The sequence below is a fragment of the Natrix helvetica genome, assembly GCF_964273705.1.
Source record: "Natrix helvetica genome assembly, chromosome: 11".
NCBI lineage: Eukaryota > Metazoa > Chordata > Lepidosauria > Squamata > Natricidae > Natrix > Natrix helvetica.
Window position 1 is genome coordinate 1,845,083 of NC_138562.1, and position 15,802 is coordinate 1,860,884.

Below are 15,802 nucleotides of genomic sequence, written 5' to 3' on the forward strand. Positions count from 1 at the left end.
AGTACAGCAGCCTCAGTCACCTCACCCTTTTTTTAGCCAACGAAAGAGGTCAACGTTTCTGTCAGAAAGATGGTTTTGACCTCACTCTATAAAGGAAATGAAGCCAAATATCTTTGCCTTTGCATCAGCCAGAGTTTCCTTTGCGCCTTGAAATTGTTTCTTCCACCGATTCAGTTTTGCCAAGATCTCCGCTAAAGAACTCCCAAGCGCTTCCCCATCGAGGGTTAGCAGCTCCTTCCTTTCAGGCTGGTCCCTTCCAAAGTCCCCGAGGACATCCAATCGTTCCCTGCCTCTTTTCCAGCCATTTCCCTTTGGGAGCCCCCTGACCTCAGCGGGGAGACTCCCGGGGTCTGCCTTTTTATCTCCATGTTGTTCTCTGATCTACAGTTACAGGGATACATTCACATACTCCTTGTTCTCATGTCTCCTATTTGTTTCCCCATAGAAAAGGTTCAAATAGACATCCTGGGTTGCTTGGAAAAGGCGGACTGGAAACCACTGTCAATCCAACCGTTCCTTCCTCAGACTCCGCTCCTGGTTTTCTCTCCTCACCGCAGGCCTCTCCCCCCCCCCACCCGCAGCCCCCCCAGCATCAACGGAAAGAGGGAGGGGCCCTTGGTGGGAACTCATCTGATTGGCTGGCAGCTGCTCCCTCCTCTCCCCCCTTCCCCGCTGGGACTTCTTTCCCAGGCCAGGCCTCAGGAAAGGCCCTTGAAGCCAGAGCAGAAGAGGCCAAGGAAACACAGCTCCTCCCTCACAAGCAGCTACGGCCAATTAGCAGCCTTTCAAGCAGTCCGTTGTAGGAAGCTGTCATCACCCAGCCAGCCCCCTCCCACAAGGAGGAAATATCCTAGTGTTGAAAGAAATGTCCAGGCACTGAGAGGGACGGCTAAATCTGGCCAGGGAATTTGGGGTCCATCTAGAGCAGGGGTCCCCAGAGGGGGGGGGGGCGTTGGAAAACGAGGCGCTAACTGCGTTGGAAGAAATGTCCTCCTGGGTTCGGCTCCAAGTGGGGAAAAAGACACCGGAGGCTGCTTGGAAAGATGGTTTAATGGTAGACAGGACCACATGGCCTGAGTCCTGAACAGAAAAGGTGATCACATGCTTCAATGTTGGTGGAGAAGAAGAAAAGGGCTGATGGAGGGGCTTGCTAGGCTTTTTATAACCTGTTCAGTCCCACCTCTCTGTTTCCTGTTCCTGTGTAAGAAATGTATTCTGATTGGTTGTCAGACTCACATGGGCCCATGCAGGGGCAACCCTCTAGGCTGAGTCCAGGTGTGGTTGAATTCTCAGGGTTCTCAGATGCCATGTGGTCAGTTGAGTAAAGCGCCAATATTATCCAGCCTTAATCCCATCCCCCTGGAGCTGAAGGGGAGAACTCTTTATTATGTAAAGTGGATTAGCTTGGCCTTCTTAATGGCCCATTGATAAAGTGAGGATGGCAGGAAGCTGCAGGAATTTACTTAGTTTTTAAAATGTGTTTCTCCCTTTTTCACATCCAGGAAAATATAATATTCTGCCTTATCAATATTTCCTAGGATATTTCATTTTTCTGGGAGAGGGCTGGGTGAGACCTTTCCACACTAGGAAATATTGGAAAGGCAGAATATTTCCCTGGATGTGAAGAGGAAGAAACATGTTTTAAATTGAGAGTAGCTCCCTGTAGCTTCCTGCCCATCCCCCTTTGCCAATGGGCCATTAAAGCCTGAGCTTTCCATAATAGAGAGTTCTCCTCCTCTCCAGCTCCAGGGGGATGGGATTCAGGCAGGACAATGTTGGCCCTTTACCCAACTCCCCACATTTGGCATCTGAGAACTCAACCAGACCTGGGTTCAAAACGCAGCCCAGAGAGTTGCCCCCCTGCAGATGGCCCCATGGGAGCCTGACAACCCATCCGAAGACAGGCTCAGGATCAAAGGCCAGAGAGGACCTAGAACCAGGGACTCCGCTTCCCTTCTTCTCCACCAACAGTGAAGCACGTGGTCCCCTTCTCTGTTCAGGACTCAGGCCATGTGGTCCTGGCCACCATTGAACCATCTTTCCAAGCAGCCTTCGGTGTCTTTTTCCCCACTTGGAGCCGAACCCAGGAGGACATTTCTTCCAACGCAGTTAGCGCCTCGTTTTCCAACTGCTCCCCTCCACTCTGGGGACCCCTGCTCTAGATGGACCCCAAATTCCCTGGCCGGCTTTAGCCGTCCCTCTCAGTGCCTGTAGGAGCAGCCTCCAGTGCAGCCTTTCCATTCCAGCTGGTTTTCACAGGCAGTGGCAAGGGCAGCTACAGGTGGCAAAGACCCACCGTCCTCCATTTTGTGGCTCTTTCCTGAGGTGATTTTTTTTTCTCTCCCTCCATTTCCTCTCCGGCCTGCAGTCAGGGAAGGTTCCCCAAAGGGGGAGAGGTTGGGGGCAGAGGGGGCGGTTGGGGAGGGAGAAAGGCTGGGCGGCCCCTCCCGGTTCTTTTGGGATAGTTCCAGAGACTCCCAGGGCTGGAGGGACCCCAGAGGTCATCTAGTCCGACCCCTGCCCAAGCAGGAGCCCCTCTGCCCTCCCGGAGGTTTCCCTGAGACCTTCTCCCATCCCATCTTCTGTGGGCTCAGTTCCCATGGCAGCCTGGGAGGGCCTTCCCTACATCTCTCGCCCCCCATTTCCCCCCTTCTTTGATTCCCCAGACTTTGCCTGGGACTCTCAGGGTCTCTTTCCTGAGCTCTCAACCCCTCCTATTCACAGGGGCTCAGTTGTTGTGGGGGGGGTGAGGGGGTCACCTAGCATCTCCCCACAGCTGCCTCGAAGGCTGTGGCCCAACACAAAAGGCCCTGGAAGGTTTCCAGGGCTGCCATTCGACTGGGACATGTCGCCCAGCGGGATCCCCCCCCCCCAAAAAAAGGTCTGCCTGAACTTAAAAGGTGAGAAATATTTAAACGGCAATCTTGACTTTTTCTTTCAGACTCAAACTGATTTATTAGAGCTGAGGCCGGATGTAAACAAGATGCAGAATAAAAGAAGTATTCTATTCTTGTGGGTGTGTAGTAATAAATATAATGGAATATAAAAAATAATTAGGGAAGACGCTGAGCTTCTCAATCAGAAAGGTCGGCAGTTCGAATCCCTAGCACCGTGTAACGGAGTGAGCCCCCGTGACCTGCCCCAACTTCTGCCCACCTAGCCCTTTGAAAGCACGCAAAAACGCAGGTAGAAAAATAGGAACCAGCTTTGGGGGGAGGGGAACAGCGTTCTGTGCGCCTTTGGGGCTTAATCATGCCGGCCACATGGCCACGGAGACGTCTTCAGACAACGCTGGCTCTTCGGCTGTGAAACGGAGATGAGCAGCGCCCCCTAGAGTGGGGAAGGACTGGCACAGATGTGCGAGGGGAACCTTCACCTTTATAAACATAATTACGGGTGCTTCAAGTAAAAAACCTAAGAGGGCTAAGTTCTCTCTGTTCTTCTCAATTTACAGAAGACAACAAAAATGTCATAAAATGATGAGCTCCAAGTGAAGAAGAAGAAGAAGTGCAGAAAAACGCCCACCTAATTGCAGAAAAGGAAGAGCTCTGGAAAGATTTGGAAGAAAGACTAAGCAGGTGAAAACTTTGAGATAGCAGCCCTGAAGTTCCCTTCCACAATTGCATATTAAATTCTGGTAGGCAGGACAAAAAGAAAAAAAATAGCTCTGAAGTGTCAGAAAAATAATTTGGGGTTCCAACTTGAGCTGGGATTGCAGAAGAATAAATAAAAATGAAATCCAGACAGCTGGGAGGAAAAGAGAATTCTTCATTCCCAATCGCAGAGAGGTTTGCCTACGGCAGCAGCTAGTACCTTGCCCTGGAGGTGTGTAGGTGCTGATGCTAGTGTGACACTTGAGGGTTGTGGGGACATGCTGACCCCAGAGAAGGGGTTGATTAAGCCAAGTGATATGGATTTGGTCTCTTCCTTGGGACTGTAAGCGTTATGGCTACATTGTGCTGAGTTTGGTGTCTTTGCTTGTGGGGGTTTACAGTTTGAAAGAAATGCTTCATTAATGTTTAAAGGATTTCGGAGGCTGTTCATAAGTTTGTGCAGACCTGCCTCATTTAACGTGTGATTCCCTGTACAATATTTCTAACAGTTATAAGATTGATAAATTCTCCCCAGGGGCCCTTTCTCTTCTTCAGCTTCTTCCCCAAGGGCTCCATTGCCATTTCGCCCACCTTCCCTCATCTGCAAATTCAAGCACCTGAATTTTGATCACATGACCAAATGGTCATGAGTCACTTTTTCAGTATTGTTATATTTTTGAATGGTCACTCAACAAATGGTTGTAGGGAGGAAGAGAGAAAGGAAGGAAGGAAGGAAATTGCAGTAGCAGCTTCTATCTTCCCCTTTTTATGAGCTTTTGTTGTAATGGTCCAAAAGTCCAAGTTCTTCCTTGGGGAGACTTAAATAAGGATTTAACCATCTGCCCAAACTCTGGGATGCAATTGGCATGAAGGGGGTGGGGGGTGGGGGTAGCAGCCTCCCTGCAAGGCAGTCTTTGTACTCAAATAGCTGGGAAAAGAGGAGAACTCAGATAAATAACTGCCACTTTATGCAGGCAGGCAAGCAGCAAAACTCATCATGCTTTAATCAAAACAGCTCCCTGCTTGTGTTTGTGTGGAATCTATCACAACCCTGTAGTGACACTGAAATTTGTCCTCAGCTGGAGGAAAGAAACGGTTTATGTGGAATCCAGTTGTCAAGGAAATGGATAAATAAAACTTAATGTTCTACTGCTTACATATGTAACGGCATGATAGCATTGTCTGGTTATCATTACCTTTGATGGCTCCAGATTAGAGCCTTCCAATATAAAGAATTGTTGGAAGAGACCTTGCAAGTCTTCAGGTGCAAGGTCCAACCCCCAGTCTCTGGACTGCTACCAGTGCACGGCCTGCTGGGAACCGGGTGAGAGGGTGAGCGCGTGAAGCTTCATTTGCGCATGCATGGGATGGAGCACCCACAGATTATGGAGGCAAGCCTATCCATCGGTTAATTGTTCTCACTGTCAGAAATTTCTCCTTAGCTCTAGGTTGCTTCTCTCCCTCATTAGCCTTCTGACCCAACCTTAGCTGAAGCAAGGTACCCAACTCCTTGTCAGAAAAAATCTCTCTTGGTTTACCTCTTGTGAACTAATTGCATTCACCCACTGAAAAGTCCAGGTAATTGTTCTTCAAGGAGTTAACTGCAGTACAGACCTTATCAGTTCCTGGCGATAATCGCAAGGCCATGAGCTCCCACCCGAAAGGCTGCAAATTAAGTTCTGGCAAGCAGTCTTTGTGGCACAAAAGAGCATGAGCAAAATCTTCAGAAATACAAACTGTTGTCTCCTACGACAAACCACTCCGCTTTCCGTCCATTTATTCCCCAGCCAGGGAGGGGCCATTCAGCATCCACGTGTGCTTTGCTTCCCGAGTCAACTCCTTGCCCTCCGTTGCTCACCTCTTCTAACTGCTCTACGTGCATCTGGAACAGGCCCCAGCTGTTCTTCCCCCCCACCTATCTCAGCCTCCAAAGGCAGCTGCCTCTCCAGTGGGCTGGAAATGTCGGACAGCCCTGGCTCTCTCTCTCCGTCCAATGCAGAGCACTCATCAGAGCCTTCCTCAGATTGGAGAACTGGCCCACGTTCCTCCCCAGCCTCCTCATCGTCCAAGTCTGCAGCCAGCTCCGCCAGTAGCTGCTGGGCCACAACAGTTAGTTTCCATCTATTGCTTCTTGTCCTCTCGTTCTACAGCCAGAAGCACCTGCATGATTAAGGGTCAGTCGCTCCTCCTGTATACTCTGATCATTCCTGGAGGCCAAAAGACAAACCTGGTCACCCTCGTCTCCCCAGAAATTGGACAGGAAGCAGATCAAAGGAAGGGGTGGAGGGGAGAGGTTTTTTTTTTAAATTTCTCAATTTGCACCAGACTGTCTCTAGTAATCTCAGGCCTCAAGTACTCCCCCTGCCCCCACCTCTCCTCTCCGGAAAGCATCCACTGTGTTTGTCCATTTCCTTGGGCACAGAATGACTTCTGAGTTTTATTCTTTCCACTGCTTCAGAGACTTGACCCTAGGCGGTCCACACCGGTGTTTCGTAAACCAGCAGGAGCCCCTTGGGGAGCCTCCTGCAAGACCCCCAGAGTTTTGTAAAGTTCCCGCTTGCCTTCCTCCCAGGCATTCCTACATTTCCCCTTCAGATTCTTATCTGTCTGATCAGTGTCTAGAATTGAAGGCTGTTCCTGCTGCCCTTCCTTTTTCCTTCTCTGCATCAATTATTGTGGCCCTTGCATTCACATCTGGGGCCGTTTCTCTTCCCACCCAGGAGGAAGAGTTTTTTTATGATCCCTTCCCAGTTCACACACAGCCTTTCTTTCACAGCCTATGGAGGCACCAGTGAAGGCACCAGACGCCCTCCCAGCCCTGGGCCACAGCGGGTTTCTCTGTTTCTTTGGGAAAGATTCCTTCCCCAACCAGAGACTGCCTGAGTCCCATCATCCACTTCCTCCCTAGGATCAGCTGAAGCCATTCTTTCATTCAGACAACAGGAAAAAGAGAGTTTGAACAGAGTCGGCTCAGTCTCAGTTCCTTGACACAAAAAAGCCACTCTCACCCCTCCAAAGTCATTTCCCCCCTTGCTTCCTGGACATCTCCGGCCATCACTCAGCTGAGCTGGCAGCAAGGCCAGGGGGGCTGAGAATTGAGATGGATGGGACCACATACACTTAGCCATCCTCCCCAGCCACAATACACTCTTAGACACAGACTGTGGCCTTACACACACTACTGGGAAGGGACATGGGGTCATTTCCATAACACCCATCCTATAGGGTGTCCCAGCTGTTGTCCTGGTGGCAGATCAGCGACTGAGTCCCTTCTCCGGGATTCCCATTGACCCCAATTTCTCTGGAATCATATGCAGGAGACAAAAAAGCCATGAATTCAGGCTCAGGGTGGTTACTATTTATTTAGGGAAGAGTGGAAGAATATACCTCCCCAAAAGAGAGTGAAGAAATTCCATGAACCAAGGGATGCACTGGTATGTCTCCGTTTCAGAAAGGGACCAAATGATAATCATCCAGTGCATATTTAATAGAGCATGTTAGCATGAATATTCCTAATTAAGAAGGCTGAAGTTCCTTCCCTGCCCCTCTCTTGTTCCTATCCTGAAGAAAGAGTTATTTCCTTACAAAACCAAGTCAAACTATTTGCATTGCCAAACTATTAGATGAAATTGCTGAAGAAATGAGACCATCAAAGTTGCCTCAGGCATTATTTCTATATTTCTCTTTTGTTAGCACAGGGCTGTCAAACTCAAGGCCTGTGAGCCACATCTGGCCCAGAATGTCAGAGCCAGCAAGTGGGGCCATCCGGGTTTACCCAATGCGAAGTGGAAGCATACCAGCAGTTTGGGGAGTAGCCACGCCTACCCAGTTCCCCCCTCCCCCCGCGAGGTTGGTTGTTTGGCAATCTCCTGCCCTTATTGTGTTTTTTTAAATTACTCAAGATGTCAAACATATCCAACATATCTTCTTCCTGCTTCCCACGACAACAACCCTGTGAGGTAGGCTGGACTGAGTGTGATGGCCTAAGGTTAACCAACCAACTTTAATGGCTAATGCAGAATTAGAACTCATGTCTCCTGGTGAATGGCCCAAAGTCACCCATGTGTATTTGACACCTAAGGAACGGCTACAACTCAGAGGTCAGAGAGTACCAGGGACCCAACAGTCGTTGTTGTCATCCTCCTCCTCCCCCCAACTCCCCCCGCTCCTCTCCACAAACCCCACTCCCTTCCGGCACTGATGACGTTACCTGGTTGGGTCATGAAACGTCTACAAGTAAAACACCCAAGCTGAAAGAGAACCGAGGGAGACAAAGTAACTGGGCTTCCCTGGGCCCCTTCCACTCCTGATCCCACCCTCTCGCCAAACCCCTGCCTGACTCTCTCTTCCCTCCTCTTCCAGCAATGGTTCCACATGTACAAAACAAGGAGCAGCTGTGGGAAGCGGCCGATGCTTTCTTCGTCAAGAAGCTGGACCCCAATAAGGCTTTCCGCAGCAAAACCAAGGCCTCCCTGGTGAAGAAGAGGCCACCATCCCAAGCGGCTGCCTCTCAGATGAGTCAGAGGGCGGGAGGGTTGCTCCGGACCCCGTCGTAGAGTGGGAGCTTGTCAAGAAGATGAGAAATGCAGCCTTGAGCTCCCGCTGGACCCCCATCCTAACACGCCCCCCCACTCATTCCCAGGAGAACAACATTGCTGTGAGTGAAGATGGAGGTACAGAGTGGTCTCATTAAGGAGGTAGCCTGTAAAGACCAGGAGCTTTGGTTACCCAGTCCTCAAACTCACCTCTCTGCTCCGCCCATTTGACAGTTGAATGATGAGGGGGACAAGGCTTTGGAGGACTGATATTTTCTCTTCCCCGTGTGTCCCCCTCACCCCTTTCAAGAGCGTGCCAAAAATAGTGATGGCTGTGATCCTCAGTTCGATGTCGTCCTACGAAGGAAGAGAAACAGGTTAGTCACTCCAATAGCAGAAAATCTATGTAACTCAAGGCCCTTTCAGACAAGTGGCTGTCTAATCTCTTCTTAAAAGCCACCAATAATGGAGCACCACAACCTCTGGTGGCAAGCTGTTCCACTGATTAATTGTTCTCACTGTTAGGAAATGTTTCCTTAATTCCTGTCAGGGGAAGCTTTATCTGTTTTCTTGACTGTTTCTTCCACAGGCAACAAGGAACAACCAAAGAGGCTAAGAATATTGCTTAATTCTGCCTTTTTTGCTTAAACGGTCAGCATGTCTGGCATTAGGCCCCCTGCCTGCCTTGGTTTTTCCTCCCCTCCTTCCAGAGTTTGCATTTGGGGTTGCCAATTAAGAGGGCAGCTGCCTCTTGAGAGGAAGAGTTCTGGCTCCTTAGGAATTCCAGCATCTGACCCTGCATTTTGGCAAGGTTTTTCTTGCATTTAATTATCTGGGGAAAACAAGGCGACAAACAAGCCAATGAGCTTTGTAATGCATTGTATTGTATTATTATGTTATATTGCATTGTATTATACACACACACACATTTATGTGATTAAAGGCACTTTTATCCAAGTTCCATAAAGGAAAATAATGAAAAAGAGTACATAGTGAAAAAGGGAAATAGAAAAAGAAAAGGGAAAGAAAGTTGATAAAGAAATGGCTTCTGATCTTATAAATTCATTTATATTTTGCTGCCTCTCTCAAATTACATCCATCATTTCCTTTTCCTCCTGGGTGCTGCTTGGAGAATCCAAGCATGGGTTAACTTTGTCCATTCACCTAAAGTCTGAGTTATGAAATTCTTGACCAGGCCTCGTCTGACTGGTACAGTTCAGTTTTTTAACTCATTCCAGCCTGAAGAGACATAAATATTTTCTCTAGAATAATAGACAATATTTTAACTCATATTTGGTTTAGTTGGATTAAATTTTCCTTTTTTGGTAGGTGTTCATTTAAATTAGTTCGCTTTTAGGTTGTTTTTCGGAGGGGTATTTTGGAGGGAGCGGCTTCGCGTTTGCACCGAAATCTGTGACGATATCACAGCGGCCGTTGAGTGTGCGCCTAGGGAGGATGGTTCGCCACCCCTCAGCCATTGCGCTTGCGGTTAGCTGCAGTGTGGTTGTGGGCAGCCTTTGCTCCAGCATTTCCTAGCGATGATCATCTTCGCAGCTTGATTCTGGCAGCGTTTCATCTACAGTGGCCAGCAGTGATCCACCCCACTCCTCCCTTGGAGTATTTAGATCACAACTGAGCTCAGGATTCGCCAATTTGAGTCGAGGGACCATTCTCCTAGCTCAGCGATGGCGAACCTTTTTTGGCTCGCGTGCCACAAGTGGGGGGAGCGCAGGGGGGTCGTGTGTGGGCGTGCCACACCCATAATGCAACGCGCGAATCCCCCAGTGCGCATGCGCGCACAACACGCGAACCCCCCCCCCCATTTTACATGCTTTTTTCGCCCTCCCCAGGCTCCAGAGGCTTTATTGGAGCCCGGGGAGGGTGAAAAGAGCCTCCCCCGCCCCCCCCCCCGGAGGCCCTCCGGAGGTTTCAGGGACTCCAGAGGCTTCCCTGAAGCCTTCGGAACGCTTAAAACCACCCTCCGAGCAACCCGGAAGTCACTTCCAGTTTGCTCGGAGGGTTATTTTAAGCCCTCCGAAGGCATCAGGGAAGCCTCCGGACGGTCCCTGAAGGCTCCGGAGGGCCTCCGGGGGGGCGGGGGAGGCTCTTTTCGCCCTCCCCAGGCTCCTATAAAGCCTCTGGAGCCTGGGGAGGGCGAAAAATGGCTTTTAAAAAGGTGAACTCAGCTGGCCAGCGCGCGCATGCGTCTGGCCAGCTGACAGGGCAGCGCCTCGCGTGCCCTGACAAATGGCTGTGCGTGCCACTTTTGGCACGCGTGCCATAGGTTCGCCATCACGGTCCTAGCTACTTAAGGTCGAGATAATGGCGGAGCATTCCGTCTCTGACAGCAGCGCTGGGGCAGGGTCTTCTCCCTTGCCACAGCCAGACCCTGCCAGGGCCAGCGCTGGGGTGGGAAGGGCCACCACTAGGAGCACCTGTAGCAGATCTCGGGCAGGCACCTCATCCGCGGCTGCGGATAGGGCCTCAAAAGCATAAGCAGAAAGGGAAGCATTCATCCAAACCTCCCACAACCGCTACAACCAGCAGGTCTCCACCAGCCCTAACAGCGGAGAGATTTTCACCAGCTTCGCCGCAAGAGTCTCCTATTAATCTGGCAGGGACCCAAGGTTTATCCCCTGACATTCCCATTCCACAAGGATTATCGGCAGAGGACATGGGGTTGGGGCTCCAATCTCCCCCGACCTACCTGAAGTAGGCCTGGCCCCAGTTTCTGTGCTCAGGCGCTGGGTGCCGGTCGTCACCTTTTGCCCTATGGCAGCATGGCTGAGGCCCAAGGAAGGCCTCTCATTCAGCCTCACCCCCAAGATATGGGATATGAACTCAGCAGCCATCTCACAGGGAGTTGATTCCGAGCTACAGCGTAGGGGGCAGCCTGCTCGACACTCGGCCATATCTAGGGCCTCGTCTACCCCTCAGTTGGATCCTCCCTCTTCCATCACTTCGTAGTGAAGGCTCAGTGGTGGGTGAGGACGATGACATGGAGGATCAAGAACTATCAGACGATGAGTGCCTGGTACAGGACAAGCCCGCATTTTCCAGATTGTTTCAGCCTGCATTGTTCAAGCCCCTGTTATACAAGGCTAAAGCCACCGCCAATGGAGGCACTGGTACACAAACAGGCACCTCGGTTGGTCTAGATTCTACGTTCTGTTCCACCTCCTAGCAACAGCGATAGAAAGCTCTATAGTTCAGGCCCGGATTTGGAGGGGATTCTTCAATTCCCCACTGTGAATCCTCCTATGGTGGCTCTGGCTTCACCTTCCCTGCTACATTCAGATGTGTCAGAGGGGCTTCAGGCAGAGGACCACAAAGCAGAGCTGACAGTGTGCAAGACTGCCACCTGGGTGTTGCGTGCTGCTACGACGGCTTCATTTTTCAATAAAACCTCCCTCATATGGCTTAGACCGCTGCAAGCAAGGATTGCGCCTGAGGATATGCGCCTGCACCAGGACATAAATAAGCTAGTTGCAGTGGTTGAATTCTCCTCCGACGCTACCCTCAACGCAGCGACATTTGCGTCAACTGCTCACTTAGCCATCATTTAAAATTATGACAGATCTCTCCAGGACTACCTGTGACCCAGATTTCAAGTTGCCCCTTGCAGTGGGCAACAGTTTTGGTGATCATCATCCTGGACCTCATGAAGGCTTTCTTCAGGCCTTCGTCCTGGAAAACCCAAATGGGAATCGGGTGCAGTGAGAAGAAATCACTAGGAAGGGGGTCTATTTATTTAAACCTTTACATAGCCGACCATCTCTGGTTGAACTCCGGGGGGCTCCCAATCAAAATATGACTGGATATTCTGGGTTCTACTCATGCCTGATCCCATGAAAGCTTGACTTGGCCAATCACCAGCAGATGGAGAATTCTAGTCCTGCTTTAGTCATGAAAGCTGGCTGAGTGACATTGGGCCTATCACCCAAAAATGGTGAGTTCTAGCCCTGCCTTAGGCACAAACTGTCTTTGAGCCAATCACCAGCAGACTGTGCGTTCTAGTCCGCCTTAGGATGAAAGCCAGCTGAAAGACTTTGGGCCAATCACCGGGAGTTGGTGAGTTCTAGTTCCGCCTTAGACATGAGAGCCGGCTGGGTGACTTTGTGCCAGTTCTTCTCTCTCAATCCAAAACACGTCATGGGGTTGTTGTTGTTGTTGTGTGGGAAGGAAGGAAGACTATAATGCACCTGCGCTGTCTGGAGTATAATAAATGCGGCACGACCATAGATAAATAAACAACTAGCATTTAATAATCTACAGCGCAATTGCAGGAGGGAGCAAATCTGAATTAGAGGCATAACCGGGGGCTCAAGGCTGCCTGCTGATCCCAGATTCTTCCCAGCAACCTCTAAGAACTGCAGTCAGGTTGCCATCATTCAATAAAAGGAGATATTTGTAGCTCAGGTTCAACTGTGGAGCCCTTAGTGCTCTCTGAACTTGGTTGTTTTTTTTTTTACAGATGTTTCTTATATTTTGTCACCAGCAATTGAAATCCAGATAAGCAGGGATTAACCCCAGACAAACAATGCAGCAATAAACAAGAGATCAAGGAACTAGCAAGAGGAAAACAACTCAATTATATATAAACTGAGAGCAAAGCCCATTCTCTTCTAGCACTGATAATGTTCCCTAGCTGGGTAAGGAAACATCTGCAAGAAAGCAGCCAAGCAGAGAACACCAGGGACCCCCTATTCCTCCTCCTCCTCCTCCTCCTCCTCTTCTTCCTCCCTCTCTTCCTCTCCCACAACACGCTGGTTGGGTCATGAAATGTCTGTAAGAAAGCAACCAAGCTAAGGACTGCAGGTGATCATTGTTCTTGTAATTACAAGGGGAGATAATGAAAGGCGACAGTGGAAAATAATCATTTTTTTTTCATTTTAATTCAGAGGGAAGACCTGTGACACGACTCCTGCCTTTCTGAGAAGAGGGGAACTCAGCATTAAGAGAAGCCGAGGGTGGAAACCAGCCTACCTTGTTCATGGTGGAGTAGATGAACAGAATCTCAGACACGATGGATTCCATGACAACAACCAGGTCTTCAGGTTTGGCTCCCTGGACTGCTTGGCCAGAGCACAGAATGAAGGCTGTGCAAAGCTGCCTCTCAGAGAGATACTGTGGATCCCGTCAGTACAAAGACGGGGGGGTCAAACTATTTTCCAAAGCACCAGAAGACAAAGAAGCAATGGATGGAAAATGATGGAGGTTCTTCGTCATCCAGGCCACCGTTGCCCCAAAGGTGCTTTTCAAAAGGCAACTGGACTTTGGTTTTCCTTGAAGACATTTCGCTTCTCATCCAGGAAGCTACTTCAGTTCTGAGTTCAATCAAAGCAGAAGAAGCTTCTTGGATGAGAACTGAAATGTCTTCAGGGAGAAACAAAGTCCAAGCCCTTTGAAAAAGCGCCTTTGGGTCTACTGGAGACGTTTGTTGGGCAATTCATGATCTTCTCTAGCCTTATAAAATAGTTCTCGGGGAGATGGAGGTGGACAATTTCCAGCAATTTCTGTCCTCACAGGATTTTACCTGAGCCTTCGAAGAACGACCGCCTCTTCAACTGGGGGAGGCTGCCGACCTCCCTCAGGACCTGGAGGATTTTGGGCAGGTGTTGAAATGCCGCGAGGCGCAGTGTCTCCGAGATTCCCTAGGCAAAGTGATGCTTATGAATTGAAACATTTGCACGTTTTCCTTTTTTTTATCTTCCTCTTTCTCCTCCCCTTCTCCTCCTCCTCCTCCTCTCTGCAAACCCCAGGCCCTTCTAGCACTGATGAAATTATCTAGCTGGGTAATGAAATGTCTGCAGCCAAACAGCAAAACGCAGAGAGCACCAAGGAAACCACAGTTCTTCTCTTCCTTCCCCTTCTCCATCTCCTCCTCCTCCTCCTCCTTGTAACCCCAATTCTCTGCTAGCACTGATGATCTTATCTACCTAGATAATGAAACAACTACAAGAAAACAACCAAATTAAGAAAGCACCAAGGACCCCTCAAAGTTGGAGGTCCCAGCCCCCCCAGGCAGCCCACTCATCTCTGTCTGTCTCGTCTGCAACCGGGAACAAAATAAGTTTTTTCAGATGGTCCTTCACAAGGTCCTTCCGCCTGCAGTTCCTCAATTTCAACCCGAAGTATTTGTACAGGTTTATCTTAAGCTTGGAAAAGGAGTCCGTGCGTCCTAGGGGGCTCCACCCATCGGCCAGGAAAAGGAAACTGAGGACAAAGGAGGATCAGGAATGGGCCACGTGTGGTCAAGCACAGGGCCGTTTCCCCCTGCAGCTCCCGGGTCAGAAAAAACCAAGATGGCAGCCAGACCCTCCTGATCCCAAATCTTTTCAGGGGTGGGTTTCACTTGCAGGATCATAATTTGGTTTCAAAGGATTACAGGAAGTCCTCGACTTCCAACAGTTCATTTTGTGACGGTTCAAAGTTATGATGGCACTGAAAAAAAGTGTCTTAAAATGATTTTTCACACCTATGACCATTGCAGCATCCTGGGGTCACGTGATTCCCTTTTGTGACCTTCTGACCAGCAAAGTTTTCGGTCTTCCTTCTGGGTGTATCCAGCTGAGATTTCTTTGGGGTGCCTGGGTCCGCAATCAGCGTACCTCCTAATATCAGGTTTCATTCTCTGACACTCATCTAGTGATCTGAGCCAACTGCCATTTTTAAGAAATGTTGCCTCTGTTTAGCTGAAGGGAATGGAATAGAAAATAGAATAGAACAGAATAGAATATAGAATGGAGAGGAATAGAAAAGAAAAAACAAAAACAGAATGGAGTGGAGGGGAATGGAAAGTAATGAAGAGAAGATTTATTTATTTTTCCATGCAGACTCTGCATTTTTTGAACTTTTTCGAGTGGTTTTATGCACACCCCATGAATGGAAAAAGCTCCTTATGTTTAAAATGTTCTGGATTTTGGAGCATATCTGGAGGCTCTACAAAAGATTCTCCCTTCTAGTAGACCAGCGCCACCTAGTGGCAGCTTGGATGTTTCCATTTTCCCCGTGGCTGAGATCACTGTGATTTCTTTTTGCCTTCGTAATAAACTATTGTTTTCATACTTTGGAAACATTCTTGCCAATATTTTTTATCTTCTGCAATAAAATGTATTTTAGAAACATTCTGAGGTTTTTTTTAGCCCCTTTACAGAGACATCCAAAATAGTTTCATAGTTGCTCTGTAGACTTTCTGGTTGCCCAGATTCAGCCTGTGCCCAGATGCTGCTCATAGACGAGGTGCTTCCATGTTACATTCCGTGTTGCTGGGTTTTGTGCCAACCTCCCTCACTGCATTCTTGATCTAGATAGGTTCCAGGTCCAGAAGGACCTTGACAGTCTTGAAGACTGGGCTCTATCCAACAGAATGCAATTTAGTGAAGAAAATACCATAGGCTCACGAAAAATTATCCCATTGCAAACACGATACTGAAATATGAAGGTAAAATGCACGGAGCTCATGCAAATGCCCTAAATAATCTCGGCTTTGAAAGTCTCGAGTAGCCCCTACTGAAGACAGTGGATCCTTAGCTTTTTCCTCCTTCCTCCTCCTCCTCGCTTTCCCCTTCTCCCACTTTCTGGCGGGCAAATTCCTCAACCATAACATCATCACTGAAAATCACAGGAAAACAAAAGCCAGGTTTCAAAAGGAGAGTCCAAGCTATGATCAAT

General features: G+C 49.1%; 2 long non-coding RNA genes across 2 annotated transcripts in view; one reads left to right on the forward strand and one right to left on the reverse strand.

Annotated features, from left to right (window-relative positions):
* The window catches only part of LOC309397826, a 270,063-nt gene that overhangs the window by 98,401 nt on the left and 155,860 nt on the right, over positions 1 to 15,802 (reverse strand). The gene's annotated exons all lie outside the window — the stretch shown is intronic.
* Positions 8,421 to 13,272, forward strand: LOC309397578. The gene is made up of 3 exons (XR_014176288.1): positions 8,421 to 8,505; positions 8,718 to 8,939; positions 13,030 to 13,272. It is a non-coding gene; the product is annotated as an uncharacterized lncRNA (long non-coding RNA).